This window comes from Dendrobates tinctorius, unplaced genomic scaffold (assembly GCF_039654945.1).
Source record: "Dendrobates tinctorius isolate UK_male_01 unplaced genomic scaffold, ASM3965494v1 ptg000064l, whole genome shotgun sequence".
Lineage (NCBI taxonomy): Eukaryota > Metazoa > Chordata > Amphibia > Anura > Dendrobatidae > Dendrobates > Dendrobates tinctorius.
Window position 1 is genome coordinate 57,331,891 of NW_027361732.1, and position 16,752 is coordinate 57,348,642.

Here is a 16,752-nt window from a genome sequence, read left to right on the forward strand (position 1 = left end):
ACGGTGTTAGGCCCAGTATGGATTGCACAAAGGTTAGAAAGGGTACCGTATCCCCAGATAACATGTATGGATAGCGTACACATTCAAAATATATGTCTCAGGAGGCAGGCTCAGACGGTGTTAGGCCCAGTATGGATTGCACGTGATTGCACAAAGGTTAGAAAGGGTACCGTTTCCCCGGATAACATGTATGGATAGCGTACACATTCAAAATATATGTCTCAGGAGGCAGGCTCAGACGGTGTTAGGCCCAGTATGGATTGCACGTGATTGCACAAAGGTTAGAAAGGGTACCGTTTCCCCGGATAACATGTATGGATAGCGTACACATTCAAAATATATGTCTCAGGAGGCAGGGTCAGACGGTGTTAGGCCCAGTATGGATTGCACGTGATTGCACAAAGGTTAGAAAGGGTACCGTATCCCCAGATAACATGTATGGATAGCGTACACATTCAAAATATATGTCTCAGGAGGCAGTCTCAGACGGTGTTAGGCCCAGTATGGATTGCACAAAGGTTAGAAAGGGTACCGTATCCCCAGATAACATGTATGGATAGCGTACACATTCAAAATATATGTCTCAGGAGGCAGGCTCAGACGGTGTTAGGCCCAGTATGGATTGCACGTGATTGCACAAAGGTTAGAAAGGGTACCGTTTCCCCGGATAACATGTATGGACAGCGTACACATTCAAAATATATGTCTCAGGAGGCAGGCTCAGACGGTGTTAGGCCCAGTATGGATTGCACATGATTGCACAAAGGTTAGAAAGGGTACCTTTTCCCCGGATAACATGTATGGATAGCGTACACATTCAAAATATATGTCTCAGGAGGCAGGCTCAGACGGTGTTAGGCCCAGTATGGATTGCACGTGATTGCACAAAGGTTAGAAAGGGTACCGTATCCCCAGATAACATGTATGGATAGCGTACACATTCAAAATATATGTCTCAGGAGGCAGGCTCAGACGGTGTTAGGCCCAGTATGGATTGCACGTGATTGCACAAAGGTTAGAAAGGGTACCGTATCCCCAGATAACATGTATGGATAGCGTACACATTCAAAATATATGTCTCAGGAGGCAGGCTCAGACGGTGTTAAGCCCAGTATGGATTGCACGTGATTGCACAAAGGTTAGAAAGGGTACCGTTTCCCCGGATAACATGTATGGATAGCGTACACATTCAAAATATATGTCTCAGGAGGCAGGCTCAGACGGTGTTAGGCCCAGTATGGATTGCACGTGATTGCACAAAGGTTAGAAAGGGTACCGTATCCCCAGATAACATGTATGGATAGCGTACACATTCAAAATATATGTCTCAGGAGGCAGGCTCAGATGGTGTTAGGCCCAGTATGGATTGCACAAAGGTTAGAAAGGGTACCATATCCCCAGATAACATGTATGGATAGCGTACACATTCAAAATATATGTCTCAGGAGGCAGGCTCAGACGGTGTTAGGCCCAGAATGGATTGCACAAAGGTTAGAAAGGGTACCGTATCCCTGGATAACATGTATGGATAGCGTACACATTCAAAATATATGTCTATACATCAGGAGGCAGGCTCAGACGGTGTCAGGCACAGTATGGATTTGACGGCCCAGATTACACAGCGGAGGAGCAGGGAGAGGTAAAGATTGCAAATGCTGGGGACCTGCCCAAGCAAGGGGGGCCCACTCGTGGGTGTCGGTACTGGCACTGGGCCCCTCATAGTACGGCGATGTGTCTGACGGCGGGTGTGCACCACCACCGTCAGAGACACTTGATTGCACTATGAGGGACCCTGTGCCAGTGCCCGCGCCCAAGAGTCGGCCTACCCACCTGTCCAGGGCAACGGCACTCGCACGGTGTCGTGCGCTAGGTGGTGACCCCGGCCATGGGGGGGGAGGCAGCACAGTTAGGGAGTTTTAGAAAGTGGCATATGTTGATGTTGGACATTCAGCTGATGCAAAAGGCGAAATAGGTGAAGTCCCAGGAAGAGGTGGACCAAAGCAAGCCATTTTTCTGTCACCCTATGTGTCATCAGGGGAAGGTGGGACAAAATCCTTGGAAACCCATGCATGGTTCATTTTAATGAAGGTTAGATCATCCACATTTTGGGTTGACAGACGGGTCCTTTTTTCTGTCAGGATTGATCCAGCAGCACTGAAGACTGTTTCCGATAGCACACTTGCAGCTGGGCAAGCGAGCTCCTGTAAGGCATATTGGGCCAATTCAGGCCAGGTGTCCAGTTTAGCGGCCCAATAGTCAAAGGGGAATGACCTGTGTGGGAGAGCATCGATATGGGAGGAAAAGTAGTTTGTAACCATAGTTGACAACTGCTGTCTCCTGTCACTTTCCATCGATGCTGTATTACCAGTTGTGTGAGCGGTACTTGAAAAATCAGTCCACAACATTGTCATGAAACCCCTGTCTCCAACGCCACTTCTGCTGTGTGCACCACGAACCCCTCTGCCAAGCTGCCCCCGGCCCGTACGGCTCGTGTGAGAACCATCACCGCTGCTGTGTGCTGGGAATGCCTCAAGCAACCGATTTACCAGAGTTGCTTGTTTATTAGCCAATATTAGGTCAAGGTTCTCCTGTGGCATGATGTTTTGTAATTTGCCTTTATAGCGTGGATCCAGGATGCTGGCCAACCAGTAGTCGTCATCGTTCATCATTTTGGCAATGCGGGGGTCCCTTTTTAGGATCCGCAAGGCATAATCTGACATGTGGGCCAATGTTCCCGGTGTCAATGATGCACTGCGAGTGCTGGTTGGAGGAGCACTTTCTGGCAAATCCACATCCCTCCAGTCACGCACAAACCCTGTACCAGACCTTGCCACGCCAAAATTTTCACTTGCCCCACGAAATGCATCCTCCTCCCCTAAGTAATCATCCCCATCATCATCCTCCTCCTCCTCTTCTTCCTCCACCTCGTCCAGGAGAGGTCCCTGAGCAGACAATGGCTGAATGTCATCAAGGATTCCCTCATCCTCTTCCTCCTCATCAACATTGGCTGCAGACGCCTGATCCTTAAGGTGCGTCAAAGTTTGCATGAGCAGACGCATAAGTGGGATGCTCATGCTTAGGATGGCGTCGTCTGCGCTTACCAGCCGTGTGCATTCCTCAAAACACTGAAGGACTTTACAGAGGTCTTTCAGCTTCGACCACTGCACACCTGTCAACTCCATGTCTGCTCTCAAAGTGCCTGGCCGTGTATCCTCCCACAAATGCATTATGGCCTGCCTCTGCTCGCACAGCCGCTCCACCATGTGCAGGGTGGAGTTCCACCTTGTTGCAATGTCGATAATGAGGCGGTGGTTGGGAAGGTGGAGCAATCGCTGCAGCTTCTGCATACGAACGGAGTGTACAGGCGACCGGCGGAAGTGTGCGCACAGTCTTCGCACCTTCTGGAGCAGGGCTGTTAACTCCGGATAATTTTTGAGGAAGCACTGCACCACCAGGTTCAAGGTGTGAGCCAAGCAAGGTATGTGGCTGAGTTTTGAAAGGGCTATGGCTGCCACAAAATTACGGCCGTTATCACTAACTACCTTGCCTACCTCAAGATGTACACTGCCCAGCCATGACTCAGTTTGTCGCTGAAAGTTCTCGGCCAGCACCTCGGCGGTATGTCTGTCGCCCAAACACATCATCTGCAACACAGCCTGCTGACGCTTTCCACTAGCTGCTCGATAGGGGGACACATCGTGTGCAACAGTGGCAGCTGCAGATGGAGTGCTCGTACGACTGCGCTCTGTGGACGAGCTTTCGCTTCTGGAGGAGGAGGAGGAGGAGGAGGAGGAGGGTGGAACGCCTCCAGCCAACTGTTTCCTATACCGTGGGCTAGGCAGCACTGTCCCACCAACGCTGTCCCCTGTGGACCCTGCATCCACCACATTAACCCAGTGCGCAGTGATGGACACGTAACGGCCCTGGCCATGCCGACTGGACCATGCATCAGTTGTGAGGTGCACCTTTCCGCTCACTGACTGCTTGAGTGCATGGACAATGCGGTCTTTCACATGATGGTGGAGGGCTGGGATGGCTTTGCGAGAGAAGAAGTGGCGACTGGGTAGGTCATAGCGTGGTACTGCATAGGCCATGAGTTCGCGGAAAGCTGTGCTTTCCACCAACCGAAAGGGCATCATCTCAAACGAGATTAGTTTGGCAATGTGGGCGTTCAAACCCAGTGTACGCGGATGAGAGACTGAGTACTTTCTTGACCTACTCATAGTGTCTGGGAGGGTGAGCTGGACTTGAGAGCTGCATATGGTGGAAGTAGCGGTGGACAGGGCGGACTGAGAGAGGGTTGATGATGGTGATGGAGTTGGTGTTCTTTCTGATGGCCTAGAATCAGTCTTTCGTTGATATAACAGTGGGATTCCCTGACTGCTGTGGCCTTGCAACGACACCTCAACATTTGCTGCTGTGCTAACCGGTGGGCTTACAGTGGGGGAAACAATGTAGCGTTGCTGACTACCTTCGTTGTGATCAGTTGCACATGTGACACTTGAGGTTTGGTGTTGTGTCCACGCTTGCAAGTGCATGCTGGTTAAATGTCTAAGCATGCAACTGGTATTCAAATTTTTCAGATTTTTCCCTCGGCTAAAGGTCTTTGCGCACTTCTTACAGATAACCTTGGCCTGATCATGAGGATTTTGTTCAAAAAAGTGCCACACTGCACTCTTCCTACTTTGGCAGACATTTTGCGGCCTAGCACGCTGTGATCTTTTGACCCTCTGGACAAGCTGTCCAGCAACTCTTTTGATGTTTGGAACCTGTCTTTGGAGTGCTCCGGGCCTGCCAGATAACAGCTGTTGCGATGTCGATGTCTGCTGTGGATGCTCCTCATCTGAGCTATTGGAAGCAGCACCCTCTTCCCCCAATGGATGCCAATCTGGGTCAACAACTGGGTCATCCATCACCTCCTCTTCTATGTCATGTGCACCTTCCTCTGTGTCACCGTGTATGGTGGTATAGTGTGCGAGAAGGGGCACCTGAGTCTCATCAGGGTCAGAATCTGGCTCTGTACACTGCGAGGACAATGTAGTGCTCTGAGTGAATGTACCAGCAGAATCATCCATCAGCGGCTGTGCATCAGTGCACTCCATGTCAGATTCATCTTGGCCTGGGTAATTCACAATTTGACTTGATAATCCAGGCATGGTATGTGAAGACAGCTCCATGGAGTAATCAGTAGTATGGCCTGCGTCATCCTTCAATCTTGGTTGGGGTGAAGGACACAAGGAAAGGTGTGGTTCATGAACATGAGCCTCCAATGACGACTCAGTGCTTTTACTTTTTACAACTGAAGAAGAGGAGGCGATAGAGCTGGAGGCAGAGTCAGCAATGTAAGACAAAACTTTTTCCTGATGCTCTGGCTTTAAAAGCGGTTTGCCAACTCCTAGAAAACTAAGCGTTCGAGGCCTTATGTAGCCAGACGATGACGCAGGCTCAACACCTCCTGCATTCGGTCCTATTTTGCTCTTGCCACTACCATCAGATCCACCACCAACACCATCATTACCAGCTGCCAACCTCCGCCCAATTCCACGGCCTCTTCCACCAGCCTTCCTCATTTTTGGTAGAAATGTAGACAAAATCCAACAAACTATATAGTATGTAAAACAAGGTACAAGGTGTCTATAGGACAGGGGAGATTTTGAATTTCTGCACATACTTTTGGACACTGGACACTTTTGGATTGTGTGAGGCCCAATGAATATCTGAGCGCTATGTGACAGGCTCGATGGCACAGCTGTGACCTAAGTGACTAGAGGATAAGTGAGATTTTGAATCTCTACACACACTTTTGGACACTGGACACTTTTGGATTGTGTGAGGCCCACTGATATCTGAGCGCTATGTGACAGGCTCGATGGCACAGCTGTGACCTAAGTGACTAGAGGATAAGGGAGATTTTGAATCTCTGCACACACTTTTGGACACTGGACACTTTTGGATTTTGTGAGGCCCAATGAATATCTGAGCGCTATGTGACAGGCTCGATGGCACAGCTGTGACCTAAGTGACTAGAGGATAAGTGAGATTTTGAATCTCTGCACACACTTTTGGACACTGGACACTTTTGGATTGTGTGCGGCCCACTGATATCTGAGCGCTATGTGACAGGCTCGATGGCACAGCTGTGACCTAAGTGACTAGAGGATAAGTGAGATTTTGAATCTCTGCACACACTTTTGGACACTGGACACTTTTGGATTGTGTGAGGCCCACTGATATCTGAGCGCTATGTGACAGGCTCGATGGCACAGCTGTGACCTACATGACTAGAGGATAAGTTAGATTATGAATCTCTGCACACACTTTTGGACACTGGACACTTTTGGATTGTGTGAGGCCCACTGATATCTGAGCGCTATGTGACAGGCTCGATGGCACAGCTGTGACCTAAGTGACTAGAGGATAAGTGAGATTTTGAATCTCTGCACACACTTTTGGACACTGGACACTTGTGGATTGTGTGAGGCCCACTGATATCTGAGCGCTATGTGACAGGCTCGATGGCACAGCTGTGACCTAAGTGACGAGAGGATAAGTGAGATTTTGAATCTCTGCACACACTTTTGGACACTGGACACTTTTGGATTGTGTGAGGCCCAATGATTATCTGAGCGCTATGTGACAGGCTCGATGGCACAGCTGTGACCTAAGTGACTAGAGGATAAGTGAGATTTTGAATCTCTGCACACACTTTTGGACACTGGACACTTTTGGATTGTGTGAGGCCCACTGATATCTGAGCGCTATGTGACAGGCTCGATGGCACAGCTGTGACCTAAATGACTAGAGGATAAGGGAGATTTTGAATCTCTGCACACACTTTTGGACACTGGACACTTTTGGATTGTGTGAGGCCCAATGAATATCTGAGCGCTATGTGACAGGCTCGATGGCACAGCTGTGACCTAAGTGACTAGAGGATAAGTGAGATTTTGAATCTCTGCACACACTTTTGGACACTGGACACTTTTGGATTGTGTGAGGTCCACTGATATCTGAGCGCTATGTGACAGGCTCGATGGCACAGCTGTGACCTAAGTGACTAGAGGATAAGTGAGATTTTGAATCTCTGCACACACTTTTGGACACTGGACACTTTTGGATTGTGTGAGGCCCACTGATATCTGAGCGCTATGTGACAGGCTCGATGGCACAGCTGTGACCTAAGTGACTAGAGGATAAGGGAGATTTTGAATCTCTGCACACACTTTTGGACACTGGACACTTTTGGATTGTGTGAGGCCCAATGAATATCTGAGCGTTATGTAACAGGCTCGATGGCACAGCTGTGACCTAAGTGACTAGAGGATAAGTGAGATTTTGAATCTCTGCACACACTTTTGGACACTGGACACTTTTGGATTGTGTGAGGCCCACTGATATCTGAGCGCTATGTGACAGGCTCGATGGCACAGCTGTGACCTAAGTGACGAGAGGATAAGTGAGATTTTGAATCTCTGCACACACTTTTGGACACTGGACACTTTTGGATTGTGTGAGGCCCAATGAATATCTGAGCGCTATGTGACAGGCTCGATGGCACAGCTGTGACCTAAGTGACTAGAGGATAAGTGAGATTTTGAATCTCTGCACACACTTTTGGACACTGGACACTTTTGGATTGTGTGAGGCCCACTGATATCTGAGCGCTATGTGACAGGCTCGATGGCACAGCTGTGACCTAAGTGACGAGAGGATAAGTGAGATTTTGAATCTCTGCACACACTTTTGGACACTGGACACTTTTGGATTGTGTGAGGCCCACTGATATCTGAGCGCTATGTGACAGGCTCGATGGCACAGCTGTGACCTAAGTGACTAGAGGATAAGGGAAATTTTGAATCTCTGCACACACTTTTGGACACTGGACACTTTTGGATTGTGTGAGGCCCACTGATATCTGAGCGCTATGTGACAGGCTCGATGGCACAGCTGTGACCTAAGTGACGAGAGGATAAGGCTACTTTCACACATCAGGTTTTCGGCGTCAGGCGCGATCCGGTGTCGTGCCGGAACGCCGGATCCGGCAAATGTTTAGTAAAACCGGATGTGACGGATCCGGTTTTCTGCCGGATCCGTCTTTTTCTTGACAGACAAAACCGGATCCGTCTCATCCGGTTCATCCGTTTTTCTATCCGTTTTTCGACGGTTTTTAAAATTGACCCTTGTGGCCTTCCGAACGGGATTGGCTACTGGAAAACTATATATAGAGTGTTCCTACGGCCCTTCTTTGACAGGTTGTCGAGGAGAAAGTGCAGGTTGGAGAGAAGAGCAAGTTACTGGCGAAGATGGATGTTGTCATTGGAAATATTTTGAAGAATTTGGCGGATTTTATAGCAGAGGCGAATCGTTTGAGGGTGATTGTTCTGGAGAAGGAGAGAGCGAGACAGCAGCGCATCAGGCATTGTAGACGACGTTTGTGGATCCACCCCATCACAGCCAAGAGAATGACGCGTGGGGTCTATTCTACACTCTGCATGGACCTTCGACGAAACCCGGATAAATTTTTTGGATATGTTAGGATGAAAATGGAGAATTTTGATTACTTGGTGGAGCGCATTGCACACCTCATAAGAAAAGCGGACACCTATTGCCGCTTCTCTGTTTCACCCGCAGAGCGTCTGATGGTGACTTTAAGGTAAGCCACATTTATTGGATGTGATCGCATCAGAGCACACTTTCACTGCAATCTTGTTGGTGGTAGTTTGTATCTCCAAGTGTTATAGCTCAGTTTTGGTATGTAATGCTGTGATTTAAAACTAATTTATTGTTTTTTAATTCCCCACAGATTTCTTGCAACTGGAGAATACCTTTCGTCACTGCATTTCCAGTACAGACTCGGGATTTCCACCATATCTGGAATTGTGAAGTACACATGCTGTGCACTGTGGGACTCCTTAGCTGAAGAGTTTTTACCAGAGCCCACAACAGAGAGGTGGATTGAAATTGCTGACAAGTTTCAACAGATATGTCAGTTTCCCAACTGCTTGGGCGCTGTGGACGGGAAACATATCCGCATTGTAAAGCCAGCTGGATCGGGATCTGAATATTTCAATTACAAGAAATATTTTTCAATTGTCCTCATGGCCATCGCTGACACGGAATACAAATTTATTGCGGTTGATATTGGGGCCCATGGCCGCTCCAATGACTCTCAAATTTTCAAACTGTCTGCCATGGGGCGTAAACTGTATGGAAACACCTTCCAGTTCCCACCACCTAGACCGCTGCCGCAAACATCTGGTCCACCTATGCCATTTGTCTGTGTAGGGGATGAAGCCTTCCAGCTGTCAGAACACCTTTTGAAACCGTACTCTAGCAGAGGATTGACAAGACCAAAACGCATTTTTAATTACCGCCTCACAAGAGCAAGAAGAATGGTTGAATGTACCTTTGGTATTCTGACAGCCAAATGGCGGGTCCTATTGACTGCGATCAACCTCAAGACAGAAACTGTGGACGAGGTGATCAAAGCGTGCGTTGTACTCCACAATTTTGTTATCTGCAAGGAACCCATTTCCATTGAGGACACCTCTGAAGAAACCACCTTGCAAGATTACCATGACATTACCACTAGAAGTTCTGTGACGGTTTCAGTAATGAGGGACAATTTTGCACTATACTTTATGTCACCTCAAGGCAGAGTACACTGGCAGGATGATAGAGTGTGAAAGATTTGTGCCCTAACCAAACTTGTGTACCTTCTGTACCAACAGTATATACCTTTGCCAACCAAAGTTGGCTATCTTGTCATGGTCTCTATTTTTAGCTTTAGGCCACAGGTGTGTACCTGGTTGTGTTTTATGCAAAGTATTTCACCTTTTAACAAAAGTTGTGTACATTGTTAGGAAATCACCAACAATAAACACAACTTTTTAGGTGAAATACTTTGCTTCAAACACAACCAGGAACACAACTGTGGCAAAAAGCTAAAATTTACCCACAGTTATATACCTAGTTTTGAATACCATTTCACCTTTTAAATACCCTGTATTTAACCTTTTTCGCCGCAGAAAGAAATGACAGACAACCAGTGTAAAATAATTTAACTTTTATTGAAAAATGTTTTTTTTAGTAAACTTTTTTAAAATTTTAATAAACTTGTTTAATAAAGCTTTGAAACCATAAAACTGGTCATTTTTATTTAAATACACACATTATAAATCTGTGTAGTGTGTGGTGGAAATACTGCTGGAGGGGCTGCGGGACACTTCGACACTGGGAGTGTGGAGAGAGGACTGGGATCGTGGTGGGGAAGGAACAGTTAGAGGTGAAGGTGTGGAAAAAACTACAGAATGGGTGGACATGTGGGAAGCAGAAGAGGTGGTGGGTGGTGGAGTGGAGGGTTGGGCAGGGACTGTAGGAGCAGATGATGTTGATAGCAAGTTGTATGGGGAAGGAGTTTGGTACGGGGCAGGTTGCTGGAAGTGGGGAGATGTCTGGTACGGGGCAGGTTGCTGGAAGTGGGGAGATGTCTGGTACGGGGCAGGTTGCTGGAAGTGGGGAGATGTCTGGTACTGGGGAGGTTGCTGGTACTGGGGAGTTTGCAGGTACTGGGGAGGTTGCTGGTACTGGGGAGGTTGCTGGTACTGGGGAGGTTGCTGGTACTGGGGAGGTTGCTGGTGCTGGGGAGGTTGCTGGTACTGGGGAGGTTGCTGGTGCTGGGGAGGTTGCTGGTGCTGGGGAGGTGGATGGTATGTAATAGGAGGGGGAGGATGGAAAGTGGCTGGAGGGGGTGTAGATGTAATAGGAGGGGGAGGATGGAAAGTGACTGGAGGGGGTGTAGATGTAATAGGAGGGGGAGGATGGAAAGTGGCTGGAGGGGGTGCAGGTGGAGGAACTACTGTGGTGGGAGGAGGAGGTTGGGAGGTAACTTGCTGGAGAGCAGCGTGGCATGAATGCATTACATGCATCTGCTGGGCAGGAGAGAGCGCTTCCATGCGCTCCACAACAGACCTGAAAAAGGTGTGGTTTGGCGAAGATCATGCTTCTGAATGCATGGTTTGCAGAAGTGTCTTCACCTCCAGAATGCTGGAGTTGATCTGCTGATAGCCTGCGGAGATTTGCTCTGACAAGACTTTTAGACAGTTCTGGAAAGATGCATTCAGATGCAAGAACTCTGGCGCATAAGTCTTTTCCTGACCCCTCTGCCGCTGCCGCCCAGTACCCGCAGGTGTACTAGAGGTGGCAGGGGCAGAAGGGTGGGGTAAAGGGAAAGCGATCTCTTCACCAGCAGCTTCATGTAATGTAGGCGGCCACGATGCTCCTGTGCTGGTGGATGGGACAGATGGGTCGAATGTGTGGGAAGGCTGGGAAGGTGCAGATGTACCGGGGCGGTCGAAGTGTCCCTCGGTGACGGTCTCCTCAGGGATCGCCTCAGAAGGGTCCAATCGTGCAGGCTCCCGAGTGCTGCTCACCGTGCTGTGGAATAAAGAGAAAAAAAAACAATTAAAATAGTGACATGGTATGGCCCTGGCTGAAAAAAAAAAAGTTACATCTAAACATTTTTTTGTCACATGTGGTGTGTAATATTTACCTTCTGGTGAGCATTGTCTCCCGGAGGAACGACAGGGCTCGTGCGTACTTGTACTTGCTCCTGCGTCCTCCAGATCCACTCGGGGCCCGCATCTCTTTATTGAACTCCTTCTTGAAACGATCCCTCACAGACTGCCACCGCTTCACAATTCTCTCCCCTGAAACGAGAAAGGACAAAGTGGTTAGTATACAACATCAGTGTTTCCCAAACTCCAGTCCTCATGGTCCCCAGGGGTCATGTTTTCAGGATTTCCAAAGTAAATAGAAATCCTGAACACATGATCCGTGGGGACCACGAGGACTGGAGTTCGGGAAACACTGGTTTAAATCAAGCAACCGGTACTGTATATACTTACGCTCTTTAATCTGGGCCCGAGCTTCGAGGTCCTCCCAGCGGTCCACAAGGAGCGAACAGATTTCCTCCCAGAGTCGTCGGGTAACGATCAGGTCAGCGTGGCGGCGGTCAGCCATATTCCAGAGCGGCTCCCTTTCTCTGACGAGATCGATGAGGCGGTCCACATCAATCCCTCCATCCTCACCGTCAGAGTCGGGAGCACGCTGTGAAGGCTGTTAAAGAAAAAGACAAAAATAACATAATTAGCCTCCACAAAAGAAATGAAATAAAAAGTGCAAAAAAAACAAAGCAAAAATATTTATACTTACACGCTGGTGACCGCCGCGTTGCTGTCGCCGACGACCCTGGGAGGCACTGCGAGGACCTCTTGGTCGAGCACCAGATTGGGAAGACTAGAGCAGAAAACAAAAAATGTCATGTCTTTGGATGTAGGCATTTGTTTGATGTGTGTGGTCTGCAGAACATTGTTTTCTATGTGTTGTGTGTAGTGTGATGTTGTGTTTCTGCGTTTGATGCAAAAAACTTACCAATTGTGAGCCCACTCCAAGTGTCTGTCCACCCCTTCCTTCTTCTTCTGGGAGCTCCTCTTCATCTTGTGATTCCTGTTTTGAAATAAAAGGCAATGAATACACATATATTACAGAGATGATGGATTTTGGAAATAAAAACTTACCGTCAAACGCTGACGATGCGAGGGAGGGCTCCCAGAAGATGTGCTGTCTTCCTCATGGCCAGACTTCATGGCTGTGGGTGGTGTTTCTGCTGCTGCCATTGCTGCTGCTGCTGCTGCATCTATTGGGCGGCTGTTGAATAAAGAGAAACAAAGGGCCAATGAATATCTTGATATTCCATAGCCCTAGTTTGGAGGAATGGAGGATTTGATAATTACCATCTCTCATCTGCTGCTGGACTCCCCTCCCGTTGTTCAGCATGCTGCTCCATTTGGGGTGGTGCTGATGGTGCTGCTGCTGCAGATGTCTGCTGCCTACAGTAGCCGTTTTTTCCAGACGCCGGATCGCGTCACATTGCCGGATCCGGCGAAAATCGGATGAAACGCATGGCCATCCGGCTCGATCCGGCTCTAATGCAAGTCAATGGGGGGGAAACCGGATCCGGCATTGCATTTCGCCGGATCCGGTTTTAGTCAAAAGCGCCGGATCGCGCCTGACGCCGAAAACCTGATGTGTGAAAGAGGCCTAAGTGAGATTTTGAATCTCTGCACACACTTTTGGACACTGGACACTTTTGGATTGTGTGAGGTCCAATGAATATCTGAGCGCTATGTGACAGGCTCGATGGCACAGCTGTGACCTAAGTGACTAGAGGATAAGGGAGATTTTGAATCTCTGCACACACTTTTGGACACTGGACACTTTTGGATTGTGTGAGGCCCAATGAATATCTGAGCGCTATGTGACAGGCTCGATGGCACAGCTGTGACCAAAGTGACTAGAGGATAAGGGAGATTGGATTGCTTTTAAAAAAGCAGTTTGCGGAGCAGTGGGTAAACAGCAATGCCAGCCTGTCAGGAAGCCTGAAAAGGCAGCCCAACAACCAACACTACTGATACACCACAATATAGCCTCCCCTTGCACTGCACACACAGTGACTGGTGTGTTGTGCAGGCCAAATTGCTATCAGCAGCAGAAGCAGTTTTTTTTTCTTCTCAGCAGGACAAAAAAAAAAATTGGGATTGCTTTTAAAAAAGCAGTTTGAGGCCCAATGAATATCTGAGCGCTATGTGACAGGCTCGATGGCACAGCTGTGACCAAAGTGACTAGAGGATAAGGGAGATTGGATTGCTTTTAAAAAAGCAGTTTGCGGAGCAGTGGGTAAACAGCAATGCCAGCCTGTCAGGAAGCCTTAGAAGGCAGCCCAACAACCAACACCACTGATACACCACTATATAGCCTCCCCTTGCACTGCACACACTGTGACTGGTGTGTTGTGCAGGCCAAATCGCTAGCAGCAGAAGCAGTTTTTTTGTCTTCTTCCCTGCCTAACGCTCTCCCTACAGAATCAGCAGCAACCTCTCCCTATGCTAAGATCGGCAGAAGTAAGATGGCGGTCGGCGTGCACGCCCTTTTATACCCCCTGTGACGCCCACCAAAGCAAGCCAATCACTTGCATGCCCTTCTGAAAGATGGTGGTGACCCCTGCCTATGTCATCACGTTGCCCACAGTGTCCGTGGATCCTGATTGGCTGAAAAAGAGCGCAAAACAAACTTTTGAAACGCGACTTTGGCACGTAAGTCGCCGACCTCGTGGCTGACCTCATCCTAGGGTCGGGTTTCGTTTCATGAAACCCGACTTTGCCAAAAGTCGGCGACTTTTGAAATTTTTCGACCCGTTTCGCTCAACTCTAGAGGTAACTTTAAGTGCCTCAGTCGCAGCCGCATTCAATACTCAAAAAGGCAGCAGTTGGAATAAAGGACCCCGGAGTCTGACCCACGTCTCCCGGCGTGATCCGTGGCTGCCGGCTTGGGACACTTTGCGAAGGCCCACAGCAGGAAGGAAGGGAGAGATCAGCGCAGAGACACGGCCTAGAAAGGATACACAAGGAGGAGTCTTGAACAGGTGTTCCTGATCTACCTTTGAGTTTGCCTGACCCCTCCCTCAGATGACACAGTACCAAGCGGGTCATCTTGAGCACAAAACTTTTGAGGAAAAACTTAGAAACTGCACCCAACTGTGTCCTTGGTGGCTTTTACAACTCGCCTGCTATACACGCTACACTCACCATCACCGTCAATGGCTCACAAACACCGTCTCAACTGCCCTGGGATACAGCTCTGCCCGTGAAGAGCTTCATCATCCTGTCTCCTTTAACACCGGCACAGAGGATCTGCATTGCAGCGTCAGCTACCCTAGCCGAGTACCACAGGTGGCGTCACGATCCCCCTTTTCCAAATTAATTATCATACCATCTTCCCACTCATCTGAACTGTCATCTGAACTGGCATATCATCCCCTGAGGAAGAAGTGTTAACTTCAAAACGCGTTGGGAATTAAAAGTATATAAGTATACAATCTGCAAGGAGTCGTTTGTCTAGCAGCGCACGTTTAAATCCAAAAATTCTTTCTTTGTAAATTTGATGATTTATGGTCACTGAGTGGCCATTTGGATGTGCAGCAGCTTGACCTCTATTCCGTTGTGCCTGAAACTCTCCTGTTATTGGTGAGTATAATAGCTTGATTTATATCCATTTTACTTGGGTAAGACCCTATTGCGCTCTTTCTCTTTTAGTTTTAACCATTTTCTTTATAGTACACCCAGGGCCACGGACCGGGTCCCAATCACCACCGTGACATACTTCCCCCTTAAAAGAGCCTGAAAGGCCCGGTACTGAGTAACCCCCGGCCCTGCGTGGTATTTCATTTTAACATCAGATAAGAGGGATATATTGTATAGTTTCAACATTATAAATCTACGTATATATTTGAGGAGGCAGACACAGACACTGTCATTGCCAGTATGGATTCGACAACAAACTAAAAAGTAGAAAAAGGGTACAATATCACCAGATCCAAGGTATATATAGTATAGTTTCAACATTCAACATCTCTGTATTTATTTCAGGAGGCAGACACAGACGCTCTAAGCCCCAGTATGGATTACACAATAATACAAAAAGCAGTAAAAGGGGAATGGATCCCAAGCGTACTGCTTTATACAGTGATGGGGTCATTTGGCGCTCTACATATATATTTCAAGAGTAACACACAGCCTCTCACAAGCTCAGTATGGATCACACCATAATACAGTTGTGGCCAAAAGTATTGACACCCCTGCAATTTTGTCAGATAATACTCAGTTTCTTCCTGAAAATGATTGCAAACACAAATTCTTTGGTATTATTATCTTCATTTAATTTGTCTTAAATGAAAAAACACAAAAGAGAATGAAGCAAAATGCAAAACATTGGTCATTTCACACAAAACTCCAAAAATGGACCAGACAAAAGTATTGGCACCCTCAGCCTAATACTTGGTTGCACAACCTTTAGCCAAAATAACTGCAACCAACCACTTCCGGTAACCATCAATGAGTTTCTTACAATGCTCTGCTGGAATTTTAGACCATTCTTCTTTGGCAAACTGCTCCAGGTCCCTGATATTAGAAGGGTGCCTTCTCCAAGCTGCCATTTTTAGATCTCTCCACATGTGTTCTATGGGATTCAGGTCTAGACTCATTGCTGGCCACCTTAGAAGTCTCCAGTGCTTTCTCTCAAACCATTTTCTAGTGCTTTTTGAAGTGTGTTTTGGGTCATTGTCCTGCTGGAAGACCCATGACCTCTGAGGGAGACCCAGCTTTCTCACACTGGGCCCTACATTATGCTGCAAAATTTGTTGGTAGTCTTCAGACTTCATAATGCCGTGCACACGGTCAAGCAGTCCAGTGCCAGAGGCAGCAAAGCAACCCCAAAACATCAGGGAACCTCCACCATGTTTGACTGTAGGGACCATGTTTTTTTCTTTGAATGCCTCTTTTTTTCTCCTGTAAACTCAATGTTGATGCTTTTGCCCAAAAAGCTCTACTTTTGTCTCCTCTGACCAGAGAACATTCTTCCAAAACGTTTTAGGCTTTTTCAGGTAAGTTTTGGCAAACTCCAGCCTGGCATTTTTATGTCTCGGGGTAAGAAGTGGGGTCTTCCTGGGTCTCCTACCATACAGTCCTTTTCATTCAGATGCCGACGGATAGTACGGGTTGACACTGTTGTACCCTTGGACTGCAGGGCAGCTTGAACTTGTTTGGATGTTAGTCGAGGTTCTTTATCCAACGTCCGCACAATCCTGCGTTGAAATCTCTTGTCAATATTTATTTTCCGCCCACATCTAGGGAGGTT